Below are 22,901 nucleotides of genomic sequence, written 5' to 3' on the forward strand. Positions count from 1 at the left end.
GGTCAGGGTGAGGCCCAGAGAGTTTCCAGAGTCATCATGTCCAGGTGAGGCTCAGGTGTGGAACAGAGTCACCAGGTACCAATGATACCCAGGTGAGGACCAGAGTCACCAGGCCTGAGTCACGCGCAGAGAGGATAGAGTCACCAGTTCCAGGTGAGGCCAAGAAAGAGTCCAAAGCAATCAGGTCCAGGTGGGGAACAAAGTCCCCAGGACTGGGTGAGGCCCAGATGGGAAAGAGATTCACCAGGTCAAGGTCAGGCCGAGGTGGTGACCAGAATCCCCGGGTCTGGGAGAGGACAATGTAAGGACCAGTTTAACCAGGTCCAAGAGGACCACGTGGGTTCCTGAGTCACCAGGTATGGGTGAATCTCAGGTGGCAACCCCACTCACCAGGTCCAGGTGAGGCCAACCTGCAGGCCACAGTCAGCAGATCCAGGTGAGGCCCTAGTTGGGACCGGTGTCACCAGGTAAATGTGAGTCTACAAGAACACCACAGTCACCAGGTCCAGGTGTGGTGCATGTGGGAACGAGAGTCACCAGGTGCAGGTAGGACCCAGGTGGGGACCACAGTCACCAGGTCAAGATTGAGGCCTAGGTGGGGGGACGAGAGTCATCAGGAGCATTTGAAGCCAAAGTGTGGATCAAAGTTATCATGTCCAGGTGAGGCCCAGGTGGGGAACAGAGTAACCATGTCCCATTGATGCCAGGTGGGAAAAGAGTCACAAGGTCCAGATGAGGCCTAAATGAGGAGTAGATTCACCAGGTCCTGTTGAGGCCCAGTTGAGGACCAGTGTCCACAGCTCCGGGTGTGTCACCCGGTTCTGGTGATATCCAGGTGGGGACCAGAGTGACCACGTCAGGGTGAGGCGCAGGTGGCAACCTGTGGGAACCAGTCACCTCGTCCAGGTGAAGTCCAGGTGGGACCACAGTCACAAGGTCCAGGTGAGGCGCAGGTGGCAACAGGATTCACCAAGTCCAGGTGAGGCCCAGGTGGCGACCAGTCACCAGATCCAGGTGGGGAACAGCTAAGACCAGAAAATCCAGGCCCAAGTGAAGCCCAACGGGTGACCAGAGTCACCAGGTCAGGGTGAGTCCCAGAGGGGGAACCAGAGTAACCAGTTTAGTTTGAGGCCCAGAATGGGACCAGAGGTCCCTGGTCAAAGTGAGGCCCAGGTGTGGAATAGAGTATCCAGGTCCCAATGACGCCTGGGTGAGGACCAGAGTCACTAGGGCCATGCAGGCGCAGATGGGGAACAGAATCACTAGGTTCTGGTGAGGCATGGAATAAGACCACATTCAGCAGTGTCAGGTGAGCCCCTTGTGAGAAGCAGAGCCACTCTATCCAGCTGAGTCCCAGGTCCATGTGAGGCCCACGTGAAAACCAGATTCATCAGGTCGAATTGAGGCATAGCTGGGGACAAGCGCCACCAGGTCTGGATGCGGCCTAGGTGGGGCAAGATTCAGCAGTTCTGAGTTAGGTCAAAGTGGGGACGAGAGGCACCAGGTCCAGGTGAGGCCAAACTGAGGACCAGAGTCACCAGATCCAGGTGAGGTCCATGTTGGAAAGAGAGTCACGAGGTCCAGGAGAGGTCCAGGTGGGGTCCAGAGTCACCAGATCCAGGTGAAGTCCAGGTGGGGACCAGAGTCACCAGATCCATGTGAAGCCCAGGTGGGGACCACAGTCACTAGGTCCAGATGAGGCCCAGGTGAGGACCAGAGTTACCAGGTATACGTGAGGACCCGGTGGGGATCAGAGGCAACAGGTCCATGTGAGGCAGGCTTGGGGACCATGGTCAACAGGTCTACTTGAGTCCCAGGAGTGGAACACAGTAAGCAGGTCCAGGTGAGTCCCCATTGGTGACAGGAGTCACCACGTCCAGGTGTGGCCCAGGTCCGACCAGGATCACCAGGTCCATGGAAGGCCCTTGAAAGAACCAGAGTCAACAGTTCGAGGTCAGGCGCAGGTGGCAACCAGGGTCAGCAGGTTCAAGTCAGGCCAAAGTGGGGTTCACAGTCACTAGGGCACGGTGAGACCCAGAGTGGGACCAGTGTCACCTGGTCCAGGTGAGGTACAGTTGTGGAACACAGTCACCGGGTCCCAATTTTGCACAGTTGAGGACCATGGTCAACAGGGCCAGGTGAGGCCCAGATGGGGACCGGAGTCCCCAAATCCAGGTGAAGCCCAGGTGGGGACCACAGTCACCAGATCCAGGGTAGTCTCAGGTGCAGACCAGAATCACCAGGTCCATGTGAGGTGCAGGTGCCAACCACACCAACCCGGTCCCGGTGAGGCCCTGGTGGGGACCAGAGACACGAGGTACATGAGAAGCTAGAAACACTGCAGTCACCAGGTCCACATGATGTCCATGTGGGAACGAAAATCACCAGTTCCAGGTGAGGACCAGGTGGGGATCTGACTCACCATGTCCAGGTGAGACCCAGGTGGGAACCATTGTCACCATGTCCAAGAGTGGACCAGGTGAAGACGAGAGTTAATAAGTCCGGCCGGGTCACTGTTAGTGGACAGTGTAACCATATCCTGATGCTACTCAGGTGGGTACCAGATACAAGGTCCTGGTGAGTCCCAGTTGGGACCAGAGACATGAGGACCAGGTGAGGTACCGATGGAAACCACAGTCACCAGGTCAGGTGAGGCCATGCTTAGGATCAGAGTCACCACTTACAGGAGAGGTCCAGGGGGAGCCAGAGTCACATGGCACAGAGGAGGCCAAAGTCAGGACCAGAGTTACCACGATCAGGTCACTCCCACTGGGAATAGATTAACCACGTCCTGCTGATGGCCAGGTAGAACCACAGTTACCAGGTCCAGGTGCGGCCAACCTAAAGGCCATGCAGTGGAAACATGTCCCGATGATGCCCAGGTAGGGAAGAGAGTCACCAGGTCCAAATGAGGCCCAGATGGTGCATATTCAATAGGTCCAGGTGAGGCCCAGTTGAGGACAAGAGTCACCAGACCTGGTTGAGGCCTAGAGGGGTACCAGAATCACCTGGTCCAGGTGACATCCAGATGGGTCCAGAGTCACCAGGTCAGGGTGAGGCCCAGAGGTTCCAGAGTCACCATGTCCAGGTGAGGCTCAGGTGTGGAACAGAGTCACCAGGTAGCAGTGATGCCTAGGTGAGGACCAGAGTCACCAGGACTGGGTGACGCGCAGATAGGATCAGAGTCACCAGTTCCAGGTGAGGCCAAGAAAGAGTCCACAGCATTCAGGTCCAGGTGGGGAACAAAGTCACCAGTACTGGGTGAGGCCCAGATGGGGACCAGATTCAACAGGTCCAGGTGAGGCCGTGTTGGGGACCAGCGATCCCGGGTCTCGGACAGAACCAGGTAAGGACCAGATTCACCAGGTCCAAGTGAGGCCCACGTGGGTACCTGTGTCACCAGGTATGTGTGAGCCCCAGGTGGCAACCCCACTCACCAGGTCCAGGTGAGTCCAATCTGCAGGCAATGCAGAGGAACCGTGTTCCGATGATGCCCAGGTAGGGACCAGAGTCACCAGGTTCAAATGAGGCCCAGATGAAGCATATTCACTAGGTCCTGGTGAGGCCCTGTTGAGGACCAGAGGCACCAGATCTGGTTGAGGCCTAGGGGGGAACCAGAATCACCTGGTCCAGGTGACATCCAGATGGGGACCAGAGTCACCAGGACAGGGTGAGGCCCAGAGTGGTTGCAGAGTCATCATGTCCAGGTGAGGCTCAGGTGTGGAACAGAGTCACCAGGTACCAATGATGCCCAGGTGAGGACCAGAGTCACCAGGTCTGGGTGACGCGTAATAGGATCAGACTCACCAGTTCCAGGTGAGGCCAAGAAGGAGTCCACAGCAATCAGGTCCAGGTGGGGAACAAAGTCACCAGGACTGGATGAGGCCCAGATTGGGACCAGATTCACCAGGTCCAGGTGATTCCCAAGTGGTGACCAGAGTTACCAGTTCCGGGTGAGGACCAGGTAAGGCCCAGATTCACCAGGTCCAAGTGAGGCCCACGTGGGGACCTGTGTCACCAGGCATGGGTGAGTCTCAGGTGACAACCCCACTCACTAGGTCCAAGTGTGGCCAACCTGCAGGCCATGCCGAGGAACCATGTCCCGATGATGCCCAGGTGGGGTCTAGAGTTATCAGGTCAAGGTGAGGCACACCTGCAGGGCATGCAGTGGAACCATGTCCCGGTAATGCCGAGGTAGGTATAAGAATCACCATGTCCAAATGAGGCCCAGATGGAGCATATTCTCTAGGTCTAGGTGAGGCCCAGTGGAGGACCAGAGTCACCAGGTCTAGTTGAGGCATAGAGGGGTACCAGATTCACCTGGTCTTGGTGATATCCAGATGGGGACCAGAGTCCCCATGTCAGCCTGAGGCCCAGAGGGGATCCAGAGTCATCATGTCCAGGTGAGGCTCAGGTGTGGAACAGAGTATCCAGGTCATAGTGGTCCACAGGTGAGTACCAGAGTCACCAGATCTGGGTGAGGCCAGTTAGGATCAGAGTCACCAGTTCCACGTGAGGCCAATAAAGATTTCACAGCAATCAGGTCCAGGTGGGGAACAAATTCACCAGGACTGGGTGAGGCCCAGATGGGGGCCAGATTCACAAGGTCCAGGAGATTCCCAGATGATGACCAGAGTTACCAGTTCCGGGTGAGGACCAAGTAAGGACCATATTCACCAGGTCCAAGTGAGGCCCACGTGGGGACCTGTGTCACCAGGTATGGGTGAGGCACAGGTGGCAACCCCACTCACCAGGTCAAGGTGAAGCCAAACTGCAGGAAAAGCAGAGGAACCGTGTCACGATGATGCCCAGGTAGGGACCAGATTTACCAGGTCCAGGTGAGGGCACCTGCAGGCCATCCAGAGGAACCATGTCCCGATGATGCCCAGGTAGGGACTAGAGTTACCAGGTCCAGGTGAGGCCAACCTGCTGGCCATGCAGTGGAACCATGTCCCGATGATGCCCAGGTAGGGACCAGAGTTACCAGGTCCAGGTGAGACCAACCTTCAGGTCATGTAGTGGAGCCATGTCCCGATGATGCCCAGGAAGGGACAAGAGTCACCAGGTCCAAATGAGGCGACAGATGGAGCATATTCACTAGGTCCAGGTGAGGCCCAGTTGAGGACAAGAGTCACCAGATCTGGTTGAGGCCTAGAAAGGTACAAGAATCAACTGGTACAGGTGACATCCAGATGGGGACCAGAGTCACCAGGTCAGGGTAAGGCCCAGAGAAGCTCCAGAGTCATCATGTCCAGGTGAGTCTCAGGTGTCGAACAAAGTGTCCAGGTCATAGTGGTCCACAGGTGAGAACCAGAGTGACCAGATCTGGGTGACGCGCAGATAGGATCAGAGTCACAAGATCCAGGTGAGGCCAAGAAAGAGTCCACAGCAATCAGGTCCAGGTGGGGAACACAGTCACCAGGACTGGGTGAGGCCCAGATGGGGAGCAGATTCAACAGGTCCAGGTGAGGCCCAGGTGGTGACCAGAGTCCCCGGGTCTGGGAGAGGACCAGGTAAGGACCAGATTCACCAGGTCCAAGAGGCCCACGTGGAGACCTGAGTCACCAGGTATGGGGTGGCAACCCCACTCAACAGGTCCAGGTGAGGCCAACCTTCAGGCCAGAGTCACCAGATCCACGTGAGGCCCTAGTGGGGACCGGAGTCACCAGGTAAATGTGCGTCTACAAGAACACCACAGTCACCAAGTCCAGGTGTGGTTCATGTGGGAACGAGAGACACCAGGTCCAGGTGAGAACCAGGTGGGGACCACAGTCACCAGGTCCAGATTGAGGCCTACGTGGGGGGACCAGAGTCATCAGGACCAGTTGAGGCCAAAGTGTGGAGCAAAGTTATCATGTCCAGGTGAGGCCCAGGTGGGGAACAGAGTAACCATGTCCCATTGATGCCAGGTGGGAAAAGAGTCACAAGGTCCCGGTGAGGCGCAGGTGGCAACAGGATTCACCAAGTCCAGGTGAGGCCCAGGTGGCGAACAGTCACCAGATCCATGTGCGGACCAGCTAAGGACAGGTTCACCAGGCCCAAGTGAAGCCCAAGGGGTGACCAGATTTACCAGGTAAGGGTGAGATCCAGAGGGGAACCAGAGTAACCAGTTTAGTTTGAGGCCCAGAATGGGACCAGAGGTCCCTGGTCAAAGTGAGGCCCAGGTGTGGAATAGAGTATCCAGGTCCCAATGATGCCTGGGTGAGGACCAGAGTCATTAGGGCCATGCAGGCCCAGATGGGGTTACAGAATCACTAGGTCCTGGTGAGGCATAGAATAAGATCACTGTCAGCAGTATCAGGTGAGGCCCTTGTGGGAACCAGAGCCACTCTATCTAGCTGAGTCCCAGGTCCATATGAAGCCCACGTGAGGACCATATACATCAGGTCGAATTGAGGCATAGCTGGGGACAAGAGTCACCAGGTCTGGGTGCGGCCTAGGTGGGGCAAAATTCAGCAGTTCTGAGTTAGGTCAAAGTGGGGACGAGAGACACCAGGTCCAGGTGAGGCCAAACTGAGGACCAGAGGCACCAGATCCAGGTGAGGTCCATGTTGGAAAGAGAGTCACCAGGTCCAGGAGAGGTCCAGGTGAGGACCAGAGTCACTAGGTGCAGATGAGGTCCAGGTGAGGACCAGAGTTACCAGGTACACGTGAGAATCCGGTGGGGATCAGAGGCAACAGGTCCATGTGAGGCCGGCTTAGGGAACATCGTCAACAGGTCCACTTGAGACCCAGGTGTGGAACACAGTGAGCAGGTCCAGGTGAGTCCCCCGTGGTGAGAAGAGTCACCACGTCCAGGTGAGGCCCAGGTGGGGACCAGGATCACCAGGTACAGGGGAGGCCCTTGAAAGAACCAGAGTCAACAGTTCGAGGTCAGGCGCAGGTGGCAACCAGGGTCAGCAGGTCCAAGTCAAGGCAAAGTGGACTTCACAGTCACTAGGGCACGGTGAGACCAAGAGGGGGAGCATAGTTACCTGGTCCAGGTGAGGTCCAGTTGTGGAACACAGTCACCAGGTCCCAATTTTGCCCAGTTGAGGACCATGGTCAACAGGGCCAGGTGAGGCCCAGATGGGGACCGGAGTCCCGAAATCCAGGTGAAGCCCAGGTGGGGACCACAGTCACCAGATCCAGGGTAGTCTCAGGTGCAGACCAGAATCACCAGGTCCAGGTGTGGTGCAGGTGGCAACCAAACTCAACAGGTCCCGGTAAGGCACTGGTGGGGACCAGAGTCACGAGGTACATGAGAAGCTAGAAACACATGGGATCCCTGGGTGGCGCAGCGGTTTGGCGCCTGCCTTTGGCCCAGGGCGCTATATGGAGACCCGGGATCGAATCCCACGTCGGGCTCCCGGTGCATGGAACCTGCTTCTCCCTCTGCCTGTGTCTCTGCCTCTCTCTCTCTCTGTGACTATCATAAATGAATAAAAATTAAAAAAAAAGATGCTAGAAACACTGCGGCCACCAGGTCCACATGATCTCCTGTGGGAAAGAGAATCACCAGTTACAGGTGAGGACCAGGTGGGGATCCGACTCACCATTTCCAGGTGAGACCCAGGTGGGAACCAGTGTCACCATGTCCAGGTGTGGCCCAGGTGAAGACCAGAGATAATAGGTCCGGGTGTGTCACTGATATTGAACAGTGTAACCATATCCTGAAGCTACCCAGTGGATTCCAGAGACACCAGGTCCTGGTGAGGCCCAGGAGGGACCAGAGACATGAGGTCCAGATGAGGTCGCGATGGGAACCACAGTCACCAGGTCAGGTGAGGCCATGCTTAGGATCAGAGTCACCAGTTACAGGTGAGGCCCAGGTTGAGCCAGAGTCACCTGGTACAGAAGAGGCCAAAGTCAGGACCAGAGTTACCAGGATCAGGTCAGTCCCAGTGGGGAATAGAGTAACCATGTCCCGATGATGCGCCGGTAGAACCAGAGTCACCAGGTCCAGATGAAGCACAGGTGGGGAGCATGTTCACTAGGTCCCGGTGAAGCCCAGTTGAGGACCAGAGTCACCAGGTCAAGTTGAGGCCAAGAGGGGTACCAGATTCACCTGGTCTAGGTGACTTCCAGATGGGGACCAGAGTTACCATGTCATACTGAGGCCCAGAGAGGTTCCAGAGTCATCATGTCCAGGTGACGCTCAGGTGTGGAACAGAGTATCCAGGTCATAATGGTCCACAGGTGAGGAAAGGAGTCACCAGATCTGGGTGAGGACCAGTTAGGATCAGAGTCACCAGTTCCAGGTGAGGTCAAAAAAGGGTCCACAGCAATCAGGTCCAGGTGGGGAACAAAGTCACCAGGAATGGGTGACGCCCAGATGGGGACCAGATTCACCAGGTCCACGTGATTCCCAGGTGGTGACCAGACTTACCAATTCCGGGTGAGGACCAGGTAAGGACCAGATTCACCAGGTCCAAATGAGGCCCACGTGGGGACCTGTATCACCAGGCATGGGTGAGGCCCAAGTGCCAACCACAGTCACCAGGTCCAAGTGAGGCCATCTTGCAGGCCTTGCAGTGGAACCATGTCCCGATGATGCTCATCTAGGGACCAGAGTTACCAGGTCCATGTGAGGCCAAACTGCAGGCCAGAGTCACCAGATCCAGGTGGGGACCGGAGTCACCAGGTAAATGTGAGTCTCCAAGAACACCACAGTCACCAAGTCCAGGTGTGGTTCATGTGGGAACGAGAGTCACCAGGTCCAGGTGAGACCCAGGTGGGGACCACAGTCACCAGGTCCAGATTGAGGCCTAGGTGGGGGGACGAGAGTCATCAGGACTATTTGAGGCCAAAGTGTGGAGCAAAGTTATCATGTCCAGGTGAGGCCCAGGTGGGGACAGAGTAACCATGTCCTATTGATGCCAGGTGGGAAAAGAGTTACAAGATCCAGACGAGGCCTAAGTGAGGAGTAGATTCACCAGGTCCTGTTGAGGCCCAGATGAGGACCAGTGTCCCCAGCTCCGGGTGTGTCACCCGGTTCTGGTGATATCCAGGTGGGGTCCAGAATCACCAGTCAGGGTGAGGCCCAGAGGGGGACGAGAATCACTAGGTCCAGGTGAGGCCCCAATGTGGAACTGAGAAACCCGGTCCCATGATGCCCATATGAGGACCTGAGTCACCAGGTCCAGGTGAGGTCCATGTGGGAACCAGTCACCTCGTCCAGGTGAGTCCCAGGTGGGACCACAGTCACCAGGTCCTGGTGAGGCCCAGGTATATAAGAGAGTATCCAGGTCTCAATGATGCCCAGGTAAGGACAAGAGTCAACAGGTCCAGGAGAGGACCAAATATGGATCAGAGTCTTTGTGTTCCAGGTGAGGCCAGATGGAGACCACAGGAACCAGGTCCATGAGAGCCCCATATGGGAACCAGAGCCACCAGATCCAGGTGAACTCCAGTTGGGACCACTGTCACAAGGTCCAGGTGAGGCGCAGGTGGCAACAGGATTCACCAAGTCCAGGTGAGGCCCAGGTGGTGACCAGTCACCAGATCCAGGTGAGGACCAGCTAAGGACCAGATTCACCAGGTCGAAGTGAAGCCAAAGGGGAGACCAGAGTCACCAGGTAAGGGTGAGGCCCAGAGGGGGAACCAGAGTAACCAGTTTAGTTTGAGGCCCAGAATGAGACCAGAGGTCCCTGGTCAAAGTTAGGCCCAGAATTAGAATAGAGTATCCAACTCCCAATGATGACTGGGTGAGGACCAGAGTCACTAGGGCCATGCAGGCCCAGATGGGGTACAGAATCACTAGGTCCTGGTGAGGCATAGAATAAGACCACAGTCAACAGTATCAGGTGAGCCCCTTGTGGAAACCAGAGCCACTCTATCCATCTGAGTCCAAGGTCCATGTGAGGCCCACGTGAGGACCAGATTCATCAGGTCGAATTGAGGCATAGCTGGGGACAAGAGTCACCAGGTCTGGGTGAGGCCCAGGTGGGGCAAGATTCAGCAGTTCTGAGTTAGGTCAAAGTGGGGACGAGAGACACCAGGTCCAGGTGAGGCCAAACTGAGGACTAGAGTCACCAGATCCAGGGGAGGTCCAGGTGGGGACCAGAGTCACCAAATCCAGGTGAAGTCCAGGTTGGGACCAGAGTCACTAGGTCCAGATGAGGCCCAGGTGAGGATCAGTGTCCACAGCAATCCGGTCCATGTGGGAACGAGAATCACCAATTACAGGTGAGGACCAGGTGGGGATCTGACTCACCATGTCTAGGTGAGACCGAGGTGGGAACCAGTGTCACCATGTCCAGGTGTGGACCAGGTGAAAACCAGGGTTAATAGGTATGGCTGGGTCACTGTTAGTGAACAGTGTAACCATATCCTGATGCTACTCAAGTGGGTACCAGATACAAGGTCCTGGTGAGGCCCAGGTGGTACCAGAGACATGAGGTCCAGATGAGGTCACGATGGAAACCACAGTCACCAGGTCAGGTGAGGCCAGTTCTTAGGATCAGAGTCACCACTTACAGGTGAGGCCCAGGTGGAGCCAGAGTCACCTTGTACAGAAGAGGCCAAAGTCGGGACCAGAGTTACCACGATCAGGTCTGTCCCACTGAGGAATAGAGTAACCACGTCCCTATGATGCCCAGGTAGTACCAGAGTCACCAGGTCCAGATGAGTCACAGGTGGGGACCTGAGTAAAGAGGTACACGTGAGGCCCCGGTGGGGATCAGAGGCAACAGGTCAATGTGAGGCTGCCTTGGGGACCATGGATAACAGGTCTACTTGAGGCCCAGGTGTGGAACACAGTAAGCAGGTCCAGGTGAGTCCCCGGTCTTGACAAGTGTCACCATGTCCAGATGAGGCCCAGGTGGGGACAAGGATCACCAGGTACAGGGGAGGCCCTTGAAAAACCAGAGTCAACAGTTCGAGGTCAGGCGCAGGTGGCAACCAGGGTCAGCAGGTCAAAGTCAGGCCAACGTGGGGTTCACAGTCACTAGGGCAAGGTGAGACCCAGAGGGGGACCAGAGTCACCTGGTCCAGGTGAGGTCCAGTTATGGAACATAGTCACCGGGTCCCAAGTTGCCCAGTTGAGGACCATGGTCAACAGGGCCAGGTGAGGCCCAGATGGGGACCGGAGTCCCCAAATCCAGGTGAAGCCCAGATGGGGACCACAGTCACCATATCCAGGGTAATCTCAGGTGCAGACCAGAATCACCAGGTCCAGGTGAGTTGCAGGTGGCAACCACACTCACCAGGTCCATGTGAGGCCAACCTGCAGGCCATGCAGTGGAAACATGTCCCGATGATGCCCAGGTAGGGACCAGAGTCACCAGGTCCAAATGAGGCCCAGATGGATCATATTCACTAGGTCCAGGTGAGGCCCAGTTGAGGACCAGAGACACCAGATCTGGTTGAGGACTAGAGGGTTACCAGATTCACCTGGTCAAAGTGACATCCAGATGGGGACCAGAGTCACCAGGTCAGGGTGAGGCCCAAGAAGATACAGAGTCATCATGTCCAGGTGAGGCTCAGGTGTGAAACAGAGTCACCAGGTATCAATCATGCCCAGGTGAGGACCAGAGTCACCAGGTGTGGTAGACGCGCAGATAGGATCAGAGTCACCAGTTCCAGCTGAGGCCAAGAAAGAGTCCACAGCAATCAGGTCCAGGTGGGGAACAAAGTAACCAGGATTGGGTGAGGCCCAGATGGGGACCAGATTCACCAGGTCCAGGTGAAACCCAGGTGGTGACCAGAGTCCCCGGGTGTAGGAGAGGACCAGGTAAGGACCAATTCACCAGGTAGAAGAGGACCACGTGGGGACCTGAGTCACCAATTATGGGTGAGGCCCAGGTGGCAACCCCACTCACCAGGTCCAGGTGAGGCAAACCTGCAGGCCAAAGACACCAGATCCATGTGATGCCCTAGCGGGGACCAGAGTCACCATGTAAATGTGAGTCTACAAGAACACCACAGTCACCAGGTCCAGGTGTGGTTCATGTGGGAACGAGAGTCACCAGGTCCAGGAGAGACCCCGGTGGTGACAAGAGTCACCAGGTCCAGGGGAGGCCCAGGTGGGAACCAGGATCACCAGGTATAGGGGAGGCCCTTGAAAGAACCAGAGTCAAAGTTCGAGGTCAGGCACAGGTGGCAACCAGGGTCAGCAGGACCAAGTCAGGCCAAAGTGGGGTTCACAGTCACTAGAGCACGGTGAGACCCAGAGGGGGACCAGAGTCACCTAGTCCAGGTGATGTCCAGGTGTGGAAACAGTCACCGGGTCCCAATTTTGCCCAGTTGAGGACCATGGTCAACAGGGCCAGGTGAGGCCCAGATGGGAATCGGAGTGCCCAAATCCAGGTGAAGCCCAGGTTGGGACCATAGTCACCAGATCCAGGGTAGTCTCAGGTGCAGACCAGAATCACCAGGTCCAGGTGAGGTACAGGTGGCAACCACACTCACCAGGTCCCGGTGAGGCCCTGGTGGGGACCAGAGTCACGAGGTACATGAGAAGCTAGAAACACTGCAGCCACCAGGTGAACATGATGTCCATGCTGGAATGAGAATCACCAGTTACAGGTGAGGACAAGGTGGGGATCCGACTCACCATGTGCAGGTGAGACCCAGGTTGGAACCAGTGTCACCATGTCCAGGTGTGTCCCAGGTGAAGACCAGAGTAAATAGGTCCGGCTGGGTCACTGTTAGTGAACAGTGTAACCATATCCTGATGCTACCCAGGTGGGTACCAGAGACACCATGTCCTGGTGAGACCCAGGTGGGACCAGAGACACTAGGTCCAGGTGAGGTCCCGATGGGAACCACAGTCACCAGGTCAGGTTAGGCCATGCTTAGGATCAGAGTCACCAGTTGCAGGTGAGGCCCAGGTGGAGCCAGAGTCACCTGGTACAGAAGAGGCCAAAGTCAGGACCAGAGTTACCAGGATCAGGTCAGTCCCAGTGTGGAATGGAGTAACCATGTCCCGATGATGCCTAGGTAGAACCAGAGTTACCAGGTCCAGAATAGGCGCAGGTGGGGAGCATATTCACTAGGTCCCGGTGAGGCCCAGTTGAGGACCAGAGTCACCAGGTCTAGTTGAGGCCTAGAGGGTTACCAGATTCACCTGGTCTAGGTGACATCCAGATGGGGACCAGAGTCACCATGTCAGGCTGAGGCCCAGAGTGGATCCAGAGTCATCATGTCCAGGTGAGGCTCAGGTGTGGAACAGAGTATCCAGGTCATAATGGTCCACAGGTGAGGACCAGAGTCACCAGATCTGGGTGAGGCCAATTAGGATCAGAGTCACTAGTTTCAGGTGAGGGCCAAGAATGAGTACACAGCAATCAGGTCCAGGTGGGAATAAAGTCACCAGGACTGGATGAGGCCCAGATGGGGACCAGATTCACCAGGCCCAGGTGATTCCCTAGTGGTGACCAGAGTTACCAGTTCCGGGTGACCACCAGGTAAGGACCAGATTCACCAGGTCTAAGAGGCCCACGTGGGGACCTGTTTCACTAGGCAAGGGTGAGACCCAGGTGAGAAACCCACTCACCAGGTCCAGGTGAGGCCAACCTGCAGGCCATGCAGTGGAACCATGTCCCGATGATGCCCAGGTAGGGACCAGAGTTACCAGGTCCAGGTGAGGCCAACCTGCAGGTCATGCAGTGAAACCATGTCCCGATGATGCCCAGGTAGGGACCAGAGTCACCAGGTCCAAATGAGGCCCAGATGGAGCATATTCACTAGGTCCAGGTGAGGCCCATTGAGGACCAGAGTCACCAGACTTGGTTGAGGGCTAGAGGGGTACCAGAATCACTTGGTCCAGGTAACATCCAGATGGGGGCCAGAGTCACCAGGTCAGGTTGAGTTCCAGAGAGCTTCCAGAGTCAAGATGTCCAGGGGAGCCTCAGGTGTGGAACAGAGTCACCAGGTACCAATGATGCCCAGGTGAGGACCAGAGTTACCAGGTACACGTGAGGCCCCGGTGGGGATAAGAAGCAACAGGTACATGTGAGTCCGGCTTGGGGACCATGGTCAACAGGTTTACTTGAGGACCAGGTGTGGAACACAGTAAGCAGGTCCCGGTGAGGCCCCGGTGGTGACAAGAGTCACCACGTCCAGGTGAGGCCCGGTGGGGACCAGGATCACCAGGTACAGGGGAGGCCCTTGAAAGAACCAGAGTCAACAGTTCGACGTCAGTCGCAGGTGGGAACCAGGGTCAGCAGGTCCAAGTCAGGCCAAAGTGGGTTTCACAGTCACTAGGGCACGGTGAGACCGAGAGGGGGACCAGAGTCACGTGGTCCAGGTGAGTTCCAGTTGTGGAACACAGTCACCGCGTCCCAATTTTGCCCAGTTGTGGACCATGGTCAACAGGGCCATGTGAGCCCCAGATGGGGACCGGAGTCCCCAAATCCAGGTGAAGCCCAGGTGGGGACCACAGTCACTAGATCCAGGGTAGTCTCAGGTGCAGACCAGAATCACCAGGTGCAGGTGAGATGCAGGTGGCAACCACATTGACCAGGTCCCGGTGAGGGCCTGGTGGGGACCAGAGTCACGAGTTACATGAGAAGCTAGAAACACTGAAGCCACCAGGTCCACATGATGTCCATGTGGAAACGAGAATCACCAGTTACAGGTGAGGACCATTGGGAATCTGAGTCACCATGTCCAGGGGAGACCCAGGTGGGAACCAGTGTCACCATGTCCAGGTGTGGCCCAGGTGAAGACCAGAGTTAATAGGTCCGGCTGGGTCACTGTTAGTGAACAGTGTAACCATATCCTGATGCTACCCAGGTGGGTACCAGAGACACCAGGCCCTGGTTTGGCCCAGGTTGGACCAGAGACATGAGGTCCAGGTGAGGTCCCGATGGGAACCACAGTCACCAGGTCAGTTGAGGCCATGCTTAGAATCAGAGTCACCAGTTACAGGTGAGGCCCAGTTAAAGCCAGAATCACCTGGTACAGAGAGGCCAAAGTCAGGACCAGAGTTACCAGGATCAGGTCAGTCCCAGTGGGGAATAGAGTAACCATGTCCCGATGATGCCCACGTAGAACCAGAGTCACCATGTCCAGATGAGGCGCAGGTGGGGAGCATATTCACTAGGTCCCGGGGAGGCCCACTTGAGGACTAGAGTCACCAGGTTTGGTTGAGGCCTAGAGGGGTACCAGATTCACCTGGTCTAGGTGACATCCAGATGGGGACCAGAATCACCATGTCAGGGGGAGGCCCAGAGTGGATCCAGAGTCATCATGTCCAGGTGAGGCTCAGGTGTGGAAAGAGTATCCAGGTCATAATGATCAACAGGTGAGGACCAGAGTCACCAGATCTGGGTGACGTGCAGATACGATCAGAGTGACCAGTTCCAGGTGAGGCCAAGAAGGAGACCACAACAATCAGGTCCAGGTGGCGAACAAGTCACCAGGAATGGGTGAGGCCCAGATGGGGACCAGATTCACCAGGTCCAGGTGAGGCCCAGGTGGTGAGCAGAGTCCCCGGGTCTGGGAGAGGATCAGGTAAGGACCAGATTAACATGTCAAAGATGCCCACGTGGGGACCTGAGTCACCAGGTTTGGGTGAGGCCCAGGTGGCAACCCCACTCACCAGGTCCAAGTGAGGCCAACCTGCAGGCCAGAGTCACCAGATCCAGGTGAGGCCCTACTGGGGACTGGAATCACCAGGTAAATGTGAGTCTACAAGTACACCACAGTCACCAGGTCTAGGTGTGGTTCATGTGGGAACGAGAGTCACCAGGTCCAGGTGAGACCCAGGTGGAGACGACAGTCTCCAGGTCCAGATTGAGGCCTCGGTTGGGTGACCAGGGTCATCAGGACCAGTTGAGGCCAAAGTGCAGAGCAAAGTTATCATTTCCATGTGAGGCCCAGGTGCGGAACAGAGTAACCATGTCCCATTGTTGCCAGGTGGGAAAAGAGTCACAAGGTCCAGACGAGGCCTAAGTGAGGAGTAGATTCACCGGTCCTGTTGAGGCCGAGTTGAGGATCAGTGTCCCCAGCTCCAGGTGAGTCCCAGAGGGGGACCACTGTCACCCGGTTCTGGTGATATCCAGGTGGGGACCTGAGTCACCACGTCAGGGTGAGGCCCAGAGCGGGACGAGAATCACTAGGTCCAGATGAGGCCCCGATGTGGAACTGAGAAACCAGGTCCCATGATGCCCATATGAGGACCTGAGTAACCAGGTCCAGGTGAGGTCCTTTGGGAACCAGTCACCTCGTCCAGGTGAGGCCCAGGTTGGACCACAGTCATAATGTCCAGGTGAGTCCCAGGTATATAAGAGAGTATCCAGGTCCCAATGTAGCCCAGGTAAGGAGCAGAGTCAACAGGTCCAGGAGAGGCCCAAATATGAATCAGAGTCATTGTGTTCCAGGTGAGGCCAGATGGAGACCACAGGAACCAGGTCCAGGAGAGGCCCAAATGGCAACCAGAGCCACCAAATCCAGGTGAGGTCCAGGTGGGACCACAGTCACAAGGTCCAGGTGAGGAGCTGGTGGCAACAGGATTCACCAAGTCCAGGTGAGAACCAGGTGGGGACCAGTTACCAGATCCAGGTGCGGACCTGCTAAGGACCAGATTCACCAGGCCCAAGTGAAGCCCAAGGGGTGACCAGAGTCACCAGGTAAGGGTGAGGCCCAGAGGGGAACCAGAGTAACCAGTTTAGTTTGAGGCCCAGAATGGGACAAGAGGTCCATGGTAAAAGTGAGGCCCAGGTGTGGAATAGAGTATCGAGTTCCCAATGATGCCTGGGTGAGGACCAGAGTCACTAGGGCCATGCAGGCCCAGATGGGGAACAGAATCTCTAGGTCCTTGTGAGGCATAGAATAAGAACACAGTCACCAGTATCAGGTGAGCCCCTTGTGGGAACCAGAGCCACTCTATCCAGCTGAGTCCCAGGTCCATGTGAGGCCCACGTGAGGACCAGATTCATGAGGTCGAATTGAGGCATAGCTGGGGACAAGAGTCACCAGGTCTGCGTGCGGCCTAGGTGGGGCAAATTCAGCAGTTCTGAGTTAGGTCAAAGTGGCGACGAGCGACACCAGGTCCAGGTGAGGCCAAACTGAGGACCAGAGTCACCAGATCCAGGTGAGGTCCATGTTGGAAAGAGAGACACCAGGTCCAGGAGAGGTCCAGGTGGGGACCAGTGTCACCAGATACAGGTGAAGTCCAGGTGGGGACCAGAGTCTCCAGATCCAGGTGAAGCCCAGGTGGGGACCAGAGTCACTAGGTCCAGATGAGGCCCAGTGAGGATCAGAGTTACCAGGTACAAGTGAAGCCCCGGCGGGGACCAGAGCCAAAAGGTACACGTGAGGCTGGCTTGGGGACCATGGTCAAGAGGTCTACATGTGGCCCAGGTGTGGAACACTGTAAGCCTGTCTAGGTGAGTCCCCAGTGGTGACAAGAGTCACCACATCCAGTTGAGGCCCAATTGGGGACCAGGATCACCAGGTACAGGGGAGGCCTTTGAAAGAACCTGAGTCAACAGTTCGAGGTGAGGCGCAGGTGGCAACCAGGGTCAGCAGGTCCAAGTCAGTCCAAAGTTGGGTTCACAGTCACTAGGGCATGGTGAGACCCAGAGGGGGACCAGAGTCACCTGGTCCAGGTGAGGTCCAGTTGTGGAACAAAGTCACCGGGTCCCAATTTTGTCCAGTTCAAGACCATGGACAACAGGGCCAGGGGAGGTCCGGATGGGGATCGGAGTCCCCAAATCCAGGTGAGGCCAGGTGCGGACCACAGTCACAAGATCCAGGGTAGTCTCAGGGGCAGACCAGAATCACCAGGTCCTGGTGAGGTGCAGGAGGCAACCACACTCACCAGGTCCCGGTGAGGCCCAGGTTCGGACCAGATTCTCGAGGTACATGAGAAGCTAGAAACACTGCAGCCACCAGTTCCACGTGATGTCCATGTGGGAACGAGAATCACCAGTTACAGATGAGGACCTGGTGGGCATGTGACTCACCATGTCCAGGTGAGACCATGGTGGGAACCAGTGTCACCATGTCCAGGTGTGGACCCGGTGAAGACCAGAGTTAACAGGACTGGCTGGGTCACTGTTAGTGAACAGTGTAACCATATTCTGATGCTACTCAGGTGGGTACCAGATACAAGATCCTGGTGAGGCCCAGGTGGGACCAGAGACATGAGGTCCAGGTGAGGTACCGATGGAAACCACAGTCACCAGGTCAGGTGAGGCGATGCTTCGGATCAGAGTCACCACTTACAGGTGCGGTCCAGGTGCAGCCAGAGTCAAATGGTACAGAAGAGGCCAAAGTCAGGACCAGAGTTACCACGATCAGGTCAGTCCCACTGGGGAATAGAGTAACCACGTCCCGATGATGTCCAGGTATAACCAGAGTTACCAGGTCCAGGTGCGGCCAACCTGAAGGCCATGCAGTGGATCCATAGCCCGATGATGCCCAGGTAGGGACCAGAGTCACCAGGTCCAACTGAGTCCCAGATGGAGCATATTCACTAGGTCCAGGTGAGGCCCAGTTGAGGACCAGAGTCCCCAGACCTGGTTGAGGCCTAGAGGGTTCCCAGAGTCACCTGGTCCCGGTGACATCCAGATGGAGATCAGAGTCACCAGGTCAGGGTTAGGCCCAGAGTGGTTCCAGAGTCATCATGTCCAGGTGAGGCTCAGGTGTGGAACAGAGTCACCAGGTACCAATGATGTCCAGGTGAAGACCAGAGTGACCAGGTCTGGGCGACGCGCAGATAGGATCAGAGTCACCAAGTCCAGGTGAGGCCAAGAAAGAGTCCACAGCAATCAGGTCCGGGTGGGGAACAAAGTCACCAGGTCTGGGTGAGGCCCAGATGGGGAACAGATTCATTCACCAGATCCAGGTGAGGTCCAGGTGGGACCAGAGTCACAAGGTCCAGGTGAGGCGCAGGTGGTAACAGGATTCACCAAGTCCAGGTGAGGCCCAGGTGGCGACCAGTCACCAGATCCAGGTGAGGATCAGCTAAGGACCAGAATCACCAGGCCCAGGTGAAGCCCAAGGGGTGACCAGCGTCACCAGGTAAGGGTGAGGCCCAGAGGGGGAACCAGAGTAACCAGTTTAGTTTGAGGCCCAGAATGGGACCAGAGGTCCCTGGTCAAAGTGAGGCCCAGGTGTGGAGTAGAGTATCCAGGTCCCAATGATGCCTGGGTGAGGACCAGAGTCACTAGGGCCATGCAGGCCCAAATGGGTAACAGAATCACTTGGTCCTGGTGAGGCATAGAATAAGACCACAGTCAGTAGTATCAGGTGACCCCCTTGTGGAAACCAGAGCCACTCTATCCAGCTGAGTCCCAGGTCCATGTGAGGCCCACGTGAGGACCAGATTCATCAGGTCGAATTGAGGCATAGTGGGGACAAGAGTCACCAGGTCTGGGTGCAGCCTAGGTGGGGCAAGATTCAGCAGTTCTGAGTTAGATCCAAGTGGGGACGAGAGACACCAGGTCCATGTGAGGCCAAACTGAGGTCCAGAGTCACCAGATCCAGGTGAGGTCCATGTTGGAAAGAGAGTCACCAGGTCCAGGAGAGGTCCAGGTGGGTCCAGAGTCACCAGATCCAGGTGAAGTCCCGGTGGGGACCAGAGTCACCAGATCCAAGTGAAGCCCAGGTGGGGCCCAGAGTCACTAGGTCCAGATGAGGCCCAGGTGAGGACCAGAGTTACCAGGTACACGTGAGGCCACGGTGGGGATCAGAGGCAACAGGTCCATGTGAGGCCGGCTTGGGGACCATGGTCAACAAGTGTACTTGAGGCCCATGTGTGGAACACAGTAACCAGGTCCAGGTGAGTCCCTGGTGGTGACAAGAGTAACGAGGTACATGAGAATCTAGAAACACTGCAGCCACCAGGTCCACATGATGTCCATGTGGGAACGAAAATCACCAGTTACAGGTGAGGAACAGGTGGGGATCCGACTCACCATGTCCAGGTGAGACTTAGGTGGGAACCAGTGTCACAATGTCCTGGTGTGCCCCAGGTGAAGACCAGAGTTATTAGGTCCTGCTGGATGAGTGTTAGTGAACAGTGTAACCATATCCTGATGCTACCCAGGTGGGTACCAGAGACACCAGGTCCTGATGAGGCCCAGGTGTAACCGGAGACATGAGGTCCAGGTGAGGTCCCGATGGGAACCACAGTCACCAGGTCAGGTGAGGCCATGCTTAGGATCAGAGTCACCAGGTTCAGGTGAGGCCCAGGTGGAGCCAGAGTCACCTGGTACAGAAGAGGCCAAAGTCAGGACCAGAGTTACCAGGATCAGGGCAGTCCCAGTGGGTAATACAGTAACCATGTCCCAATGATGCCCAGGTAGAATCAGAGTCACCAGGTCCATCGAGGCGCAGGTGGGGAGAATATTAAGTAGGTCCAGGTGAGGCCCAGATGAGGACCAGAGTCACCAGGTCTAGTTGACGCCTAGAGGGGTACCAGATTCACCTGGTCTAGGGGACGTCCAGATGGGGACCAGAGTCACCATGTCATGGTGAGGCCTTGAGTGAATCCAGAGTCATCATGTCCAGGTGAGGCTCAGGTGTGGAACAGAGTATCCAGGTCATAATGGTCCACAGGTGAGGACCAGAGTCACCAGATCTGGGTGAGGCCCAGCTACGATCAGAGTCACCACTTCCAAGTGAGGCCAAGAAGGAGTCCACAGCAATCAGGTCCAGGTGGGGAACAAAATCACCAGGACTGGGTGAGGCCCAGATGGGGACCAGATTCACCAGGCCCAGGTGATTCCCAGGTGGTGACCAGAGTTAGCAGTTCCGGGTGAGGAGCAGGTAAGGACCAGATTCACCAGGTCCAAGTGAGTCCCACGTGGGCACCTGGGTCACCAGGTATGGGTGAGGCCCAAGTGGCAACCCCACTCACCAGGTCCAGGTGAGGCCACCCTGCAGGCAATGCAGAGGAAGAGTGTCCCGATGATGCCCAGGTAGAACCACAGTTACCAGGTCCAGGTGCGGCCAACCTAAAGGCCATGCAGTGGAACCATGTCCCGATGATGCCCAGATAGGGAAGAGAGTCACCAGGTCCAAATGAGGCCCAGATGGAGCATATTCAATAGGTCCAGGTGAGGCCCAGTTGAGGACCAGCGTCACCAGAACTGGTTGAGGCCTAGAGGGGTACAAAAATCACCTGGTCCATGTGACATCCAGATGGAGACCAGAGTCACCAGGTCAGGGTTAGGCCCAGAGTGGTTCCAGAGTCCAGAGCCTCATGTCCAGGTGAGGCTCAGGTGTGGAACAGAGTCACCAGGTACCAATGACGCCCAGGTGAGGACCAGAGTCACCAGGTCTGGGTGACACGCAGATAGGATCAGAGTCACCAGGCCCAGGTGAGGCCATGAAAGAGTCCACAGCAATCAGGTCAAGGTGGGGAACAAAGTCACCAGGACTCGTGGAGGCCCAGATGGGGACCAGATTCACTAGGCCCAGGTGATTCCCAGGTGGTGACCAGAGTCCCCAGGTCTGGGAGAGGACCAGGTAAGGACCAGATTCACCAGGTCCAAGAGGCCCACGTGGAGACCTGAGTCACCAGGTATGGGTGAGGCCCAGGTTGCATCCCACTAATCAAGTCCAGGTGAGGCCAACCTGCAGGCCAGAGTCACCAGGCCCAGGGGAGGCCCAAGGGGTGACCAGAGTCATCAGGTAAGGGTGAGGTTAAGAGGGGGAACCAGAGTAACCAGTTTAGTTTGAGGCCCAGAATGGGACCAGCGGTTCCTGGTAAAAGTGAGGCCCAGGTGTGGAATAGAGTATCCTGGTCCCAATGCGCCTGAGTGAGGACCAGAGTCACTAAGGCCATGCAGGCCCAGATGGGGAACAGAATCACTAGGTTCTGGTGAGGCATAGAATAAGACCACATTCTGAAGTACCAGGTGAGCCCCTAGTGGGAACCAGAGCCACTCTTTCCAGCTGAGTCCCAGGTAAATGTGAGGTCCACGTGAGGACCAGATTCATCAGGTCGAATTGAGGCATAGCTAGGGACAAGAGTCACCAGGTCTGGGTGCGTAATAGGTGGAGCAAGATTCAGCAGTTCTGAGTTAGGTCAAAGTGGGCAAGAGAGACACCAGGTCCAGGAGAGGTCCAGATTCGGACCAGAGTCACCAGATCCAGGTGAGGTCCCTGTTGGAAAGAGAGTCACCAAGTCCAGGAGAGGTCCAGGTGGGGACCAGAGTCACCAGATCCAGGTGAAGCCCAGGTGGGGACCAGAGTCACTAGGTCCAGATGAGGCCCAGGTGAGGATCAGAGTTACCAGATACACGTGAGCCCCCGGCGGGGATCAGAGTCAAAAGGTCCACGTGAGGCCGGCTTGGGGACCATAGTCAACAGGTATACCTGAGGCCCAGGTGTGGAACAAAGTAATCATGTCAAGGTGAGTCCCCGGTGGTGACAAGAGTCACCACGTCCAGTTGAGGACGAGTTGGGGACCAGGATCACCAGGTACAGGGGAGGCCCTTGAGAGAACCAGAGTCAACAGTTTGAGGTCAGGCGCAGGTGGCAACCAGGGTCAGCAGGTCCAAGTCAGGCCAAAGTGGGGTTCACAGTCACTAGGGCACAGTGAGACCCAGAGGGGGACCAAAGTCACCTTGTCCAGGTGAGATCAACTTGTGGAATACAGTCACCGGGTCCCAATTCTACACAGTTGAGGACCATGGTCAACAGGGCCAGTTGAGGCCCAGATGGGGACCGGAGTCCCCAAATTCAGGTGAAGCCCAGGGGGGGACCACAGTCACCAGATCCAGGGTAGCCTCAGGTGGACACCAGAATCACCAGGTCCTGGTGAGGTGCAGGTGGCAACCACACTCACCAAGTCCTGGTGAGGCCCTGGTGGGGACCAGAGTCACGAGGTATATGAGAAGCTAGTAACACTGCAGCCACCAGGTCCACATGATGTCCATGTGGGAACGAGAATTACAAGTTACAGGTGAGGACCAGGTGGGGATCTGAGTCACCATGTCCAGGTGAGACCCTGGTGGGAA

At 56.4% G+C, this 22,901-nt stretch overlaps 1 long non-coding RNA gene across 2 annotated transcripts in view; it reads left to right on the forward strand.

Moving 5' to 3' along the window:
* Nucleotides 1–1,666: 1,666 nt before the first annotated feature.
* The window catches only part of LOC125754755 (uncharacterized), a 49,653-nt gene continuing 28,418 nt past the window's right edge, over nucleotides 1,667–22,901 (forward strand). The window contains exon 1 of one of the 2 annotated variants that reach the window (XR_007409561.1): nucleotides 1,667–1,689. This is a non-coding gene — a long non-coding RNA (uncharacterized LOC125754755). Of the gene's footprint in view, nucleotides 1,690–14,349; nucleotides 14,390–22,901 lie in introns of those variants that run through there. The other variant, XR_007409562.1, reaches the window with a different exon arrangement.

This window comes from Canis lupus, unplaced genomic scaffold, assembly GCF_003254725.2.
Source record: "Canis lupus dingo isolate Sandy unplaced genomic scaffold, ASM325472v2 SANDYSCAFF062, whole genome shotgun sequence".
NCBI classification, from domain to species: domain Eukaryota; kingdom Metazoa; phylum Chordata; class Mammalia; order Carnivora; family Canidae; genus Canis; species Canis lupus.